Source organism: Furipterus horrens, unplaced genomic scaffold, assembly GCF_987537825.1.
Source record: "Furipterus horrens unplaced genomic scaffold, mFurHor1.1.pri manual_scaffold_2, whole genome shotgun sequence".
NCBI classification, from domain to species: domain Eukaryota; kingdom Metazoa; phylum Chordata; class Mammalia; order Chiroptera; family Furipteridae; genus Furipterus; species Furipterus horrens.
This window is the reverse complement of record NW_028327172.1, coordinates 3,636,819-3,642,487: the sequence shown is the minus strand read 5'-3', so window position 1 is coordinate 3,642,487 and position 5,669 is coordinate 3,636,819. Positions and strand designations below refer to the sequence as shown.

Sequence of the window (5,669 nt, the reverse complement as noted above, 5' to 3'; positions counted from 1 at the left end):
AAGCTCATGTGACACACGGGTTGAAAATCACTGTCTTAGAGCAACAACAAAAAAATCTAGATTGAAACCTGAAGAGTCACTTGCCTCTGGGCAGGGGGCCTAAGTGGGGATATGAGAAACTCTCTGGTGTGATGGAAACATCCTGTGTCTTTGCCCTGGGTGGTGTGGCTCAGTGGGTTGGGCATCGTCCTACAGACCAAAACGTCGCTGGTTCGATACCCGGTCAGGGCACACTCCTGGGTTTTAGTCCAGGTCCCTGGTTGGGGGAGTTTGAGAGGCAAAAGGTTGATGTTTCTCTGACACATGGATGTTTCTCTCTTTCTCCCTCCCCCTCTCTCTAAAAATAAATTAAAAATTAATCTTTTAAAAAAAATAAAAAATAAAGAAAGGAAATGGAAAATATATATATATCCTGTATTGAGGTGGCTTACCCAGGTGCGTCCCTTCTGCAAACTTGCAAACTGTGAGTCTAAGTTCTGCACACTCAATTACACGCCCCAAAAAAGGGGGCGAGGAATGGGGGGAAAAAGTGAATTGAACTGCTCAAAGAAAATGTCTCCGACATTTCCATGGCTGGTCTTGTGGTCAAGTAAATCTTGCACAGTGGTTTCTCCTTGAGTGTTTCCCAGACATTGCTTCTGGGAACGATCCAGGTTCATCCCCAAGTGCAGGTCCCTGTTTCAAGGTGCAGGCGAGGGACCGGAAGGCTCTTGCTCCCGCACCTGGGCGCTGTCCGTGCCACTTAGTGCTGTGTTTTGTTTGAAGAAGGAGGAAACCCTGCTCCTGCTTCTAATGGACTCGATGGAAATTTCTACCATCAGGACAGCCTCCCAGCCACTCTCCGGCCTGCACTGGCCTGGAAGCCTGCAGCCAGTTCTAAGTTGACCTTGGTCTTGTCTGGCCAGATGTATGTGCTTCCCATGGAATCGGCTTTTGGCTCTGTCTCATCACCCTGAATTTCCTTGTCTCTCCTTCCAGCTACACTGTGGACTGTTGGCTTGTCCCTGGTAAATTCCTAGGGGTGGTGTTTCCTGCGTCAGACGTGAAGATGAGTCCTCTAGAGCATTCTGGGTGGCCAGGCAGAGAAGGTGACTGGGGTGTTGGCCGTGGCATTCGTGGTGAAGACCCTGGTTTCAGAGGAGGGGGCCCCTAGAGTTTCAAGAAGGCCTAAGGGTTGGGGAGGGAGTTGACTCTCCAAGGGGACGGGGGGTGGGGGGTTTGTTCATTCTGTCTCCATGACCATTGTTGCCTGTGAGTCAGAAAAATTGTGACAAGTCCCCAGTGAGCCAGCTGAAAGGATAAACTACCAAAATCAGAATCTTTATTCCTTTGTCCCCATAATTCGCAGGCACAAAATTCACTCCCTGGTCCCCAGGCCTCACCCACTGTGGTGCCCAGGTCTTGGCGGGGACCCTCAGGAGAAGGGACCCACTGGTAACTCCAGCTCAGACAAGAGCTCAGTTTGGAGACAGCTGGGGAGATCGGTGGGAACTTGCTGGAGAGATGGAGGTCTCTGAGAACAAGGCTGGGTGGACATGCAGATGGATCCTGAGGGTGAAGTGGGCAACCGAGCGCCTGGAGGGTTGGGGTGCGGTGGCTCCACAGGCCAGGCACAGGTCCCTCCCAGTGCCACAGGCAGCCACGTGCTGGCCCCAGCCTGGAATCCTGCGTCTGAGCCTCTGACGGCAGAACTTGTTGTACCGGATCTCATGCCAGCCTGACCCCAGGCACAGGTTCCCACAGGGTCTGCCTCTTTACCAAGGGCCTTAAACCAAGTAACAAAGTCACTCAAGCCTGAAAAGGCTCAGCCCGGAGGGAGGTGGCTGTGTCCTCCTTTGTATTAGTTTCCTGTATCTTAAAACAGCAGAAAGTTATTCTCCCATGGTCCTGGAGGCCAGATGTCCAAAGTCAAGAAGTCGCAGGTCTTTGCTCCCTCTGGAGGTTCTAGGGGGAGGGTCCCTTCTCACCTTCTCCAGCTGCTGGTGGCTCCAGCTTCCCTTGGCTTGTGGCCACATCCCTCCAGTCTCTGTCCCCTGTCTTCACATGGTCTTCCCTCTGTATCTGTGTCAAATTCCCCACTCTTCTCTCTTACAGCACTTGCCACTGGATTTAGCACCCACCCAACTCATCCAGAACGATTTTATCTCAAGGTCCTGAACATATAACTATATCTGCAAAGATCCTTCCTCCCCGTAAGGTCACATTTTGAGGGTTCCATGGATTAGGATGTGGACACATCTTTTGGGGAGTCAGCATTCAACTCCCTACATCATTATTTATTTTGCTGCCCAAATGGCCCCAGATTGGTCCAGTGGGAACCTCTTAAAACTGGCTCTGTTCATTTTTTATAGCTCTCCCTTGTTCTTTGAACCCCAGCCCCATGATCAGTCGGTTCTCTAAGGAGCAATGTTTCCTTTTAGCAGAGCCACGCTCTGGGTGTGATGTGTTCCCAGGGCTACTGTCGGGTACTGATCTAACCTGTGTGTGTGTGTGTGTGTGTGTACGCGCGCATAAGTATATAATATACACGTTTGCATGTGTATATATATCTATAAATACATTTACATTTATCTTTCTATATCTAGCTATGTGTAAACACAAATTTCAATCCAATTCCAATCCAACATCACCGGTTCACCTAGTTTCTCCCTCTCCATATTTATGACTCCCTTCCCCAACAGTGAGAGACCTGATTCCCATTAACCTCAATGGAGACACGCGTTTGCTCACATCTGAAATACACAGAAGGCAGCTTCAAGATGATTAACCCAGTCCACCTGGAAGGCAAACCTTTTCCCTACTCATGGGACTGCAATGTTTAAATGCAGCTCATTTTTTTAAGGCAAAATTTACATATATTGAAATTCTCAAAGTTAAGTGTACAAAAAAATAATTCAGCCTTGACAAATTGATATATTCGTGTGACCCACCACCTATCAAGATACAGAATATTTCTACCACCCCCAGAAAGTTCTCTCCCTTCTCTTCCCACTGTCTTCTCGCAGAGGCAGCCATAGGCCAGTTCTTGGACTTCATAGAATGGAAGCATCATGTTTTTGTGATTCATTCAGGTGGCAGGATGCGCCAGTTCACTCATTTTGATTGCTGAGAAGTGTCCCATTATATGGACACGGCGGATAAATCCCATGACTTGTCTGTTCTCTTGTGGCGGACTTTTGGATTGTTTTCAGCTTGGGGTTATTGTGACTAAAGCTGCTATGAACATATGCATGCAAGTCTTCTTGTGGTCAAATATTTTCAGTCCTCTTGGTCAAATATTTTCAGTCCTCTTGGGTAACCATCTAGGGGTAGAACAGCTGGGTTAAACAGTAGGTGTGTGTCTAACTATAAGAAACTGCCAGACCTTTTCCACAGTGGCTGCAGCACCACACATTCCCACCGGCAGCGTACAGGGTTCTGTTTGCTTCACATCTTCTGTAGCATTTGGTGCTCTGTGTCTCTTTAAGTTTAGCCATTCCAGGGGTGTGTGTGATATTATCACCTTGGGGTTATAATCTGCATTTCTCTTACGATGAAGAATGTTAAGCATTTCTTTACTTGCTTATTGTCCACTTGTATATCTCCCTTTGGCAAAGTGTCTTTTCAAATATTTTGCCAATTTTTAACTGAGCTTTTTCTCTTATGATTGAATTCTAAGCAATCTTATTTATTTGGAATACAAATCATATACAAAAATAGTATAAGAAGTTAATTTTGATACATTTGAAAAGTTAGACAAAATGAGCATATTTATCAAAAGACAAAATACTACAACTGAGGAAAGAAAAAACAAAATTTTGAATAGCCCCAAATCTGTCAGAGTAAATTAATTCATTATGAAAAACGTTCACACACACACGCACACACGCACACGCACACACACAAATAAAATAAAACCCTCTAGGCCCAGGTGGCTTCATGGGTCAATTCTACTATGTATTTAAATTTAAGGAAGAAAGAAAATGTCTTATACAAACTTTTTTTTTCTTTTCAGAAAATAGAAGAGAAAGGAATACTCCCCAACATCACATGTCATTTAGGGAATGGCAAACTAAAAGAATAAACACAGGGTACTTCTCTCTCGGGCCTAGAACAGCTCCATAATATATCATAACAGTGGATATAACACAAAGACTGAAACTTGGTGTGAACTATGGACTTCGGGTAATAAAATGCATTGCCCTGGCTGGTGTGGCTCAGTCGGTTGGGCGCGTTGTCCTGCAAACCTAAACGGTGCTGGTTCGTTTCCTGGTCAGGGCACGTGCCTGGGCTGGTGCAGGAGGGACCAGATCAGATGTTTCTCACATCACATTTCTGTCCGTCTCTTTCTCCCTCCCTTCCCTCTCTAGAATCAATAAGAGAAAAAAGAAAAAAACAACAAACGTATCAGTCTTGGTCTATTAAGTGGAACAAATGTATCACACGAATATAGGATGTTACTAAGAGGGGAACTGTTGGGGACCCAGTGGGGCGTGTATGGGGGAACTCTGAACCATCTGCTCAATTTTTCTGTAGATGTAAAACTCTTCTAAAAAATCTTTTTAATGTGAAAAAACAACCAAACAGAGGATTTGAATTTGCCAATGAGAAATGCCATTTGCATCCTGCTGGCCTCCTGGATTAGGGTCATGGAAGCCAGGCAGCCCTCAGCAGGCTGCCTGAAGCTATGTTCCAGGATAAGTGGGACAAGCTGGTGACAGAGGGCAGAGAGCAGAGAGCAGCTTTAGAGAAGGTCATAGACAGAGCTCGGAGAACAGCCCCTTTGCATGCTATGTCTTCCTAGTTACCTGTTCCAAACTCTGGGCAGCCTCGTGGCTCTTCCCCGCCCTGGGGTCCCTATGGCATCTGTAAAACGGGTGAGTGTGACACCTACCTCAGAGGCTGACTGTGAAGATTGGGGGCCGTCCGTGTAAGTGCTCCATGAATGTCAGCTTCCATTCAGCCATTATTGTTAGCCTTTGCGTTGTTCCAGTCGAGTCTCCTGTTACCCCGCCTGTTTTGATCTGCCTCACGTTCCGCATCATGAAGAGAGTCTTGACTCAGATGGGAATATTCACCAAGGAGCAGATGAGGGGACGGACCACGGGCTGCAAGCTGGAGAGGCAGGAAGACCAGAGCAGGGGAGCAGGTTAGGGTTAGGCTGATCCGGCCGCTGGGGGGTCTATGACACGAAGGTGAAGCAAGGAGGAAGGACAGGCTCCAGCAGCTTCTCTCAATCTCGACTCCCTCGGCATCTGCAGCTAAATGAGTCTTAGGCACAGGTGCCATCCTGAGTATTATAGGATGTTTAGCAGCATCACTAGTCGCTACCCAACCCGTCCCAGTCATGACAACCCCAAAGGTCTCCAGGCGTTGCCAACTGCCCTCTGTGGGACACGTCACCCATGTGCATGGCTTAGGGCAGCGATTTTCAGCTGTTGTGCTGCCAGAATTTTTAAAACAGTCAATACCTGACCATTTAGTCAGAGGGCACTGACCTCTTTTCCCTTATACTATCAAACAAAAACATGACACAGCAATAGCCTTGCGGTGTGAATGCGCTGTCTTCAACTGTAAACATACAGGTCATATCACAGGGTTGCATCTTATTGGTCACATTGCACAAGAAGTTGCGTCTGATTGGTTAATTCTTGGTACCAGAAATCGTTATCTACAAGCATAGGCATCTG

The 5,669-nt window shown here is 46.9% G+C and overlaps 1 long non-coding RNA gene across 1 annotated transcript; it reads left to right on the top strand.

Annotated features, from left to right (window-relative positions):
* Window positions 1-982: 982 nt before the first annotated feature.
* LOC150017395 (uncharacterized) lies at window positions 983-4,341 on the top strand. The gene is made up of 3 exons (XR_016507232.1): window positions 983-1,088; window positions 2,095-2,192; window positions 3,995-4,341. It is a non-coding gene; the product is annotated as an uncharacterized LOC150017395 (long non-coding RNA).
* Window positions 4,342-5,669: the final 1,328 nt, after the last annotated feature.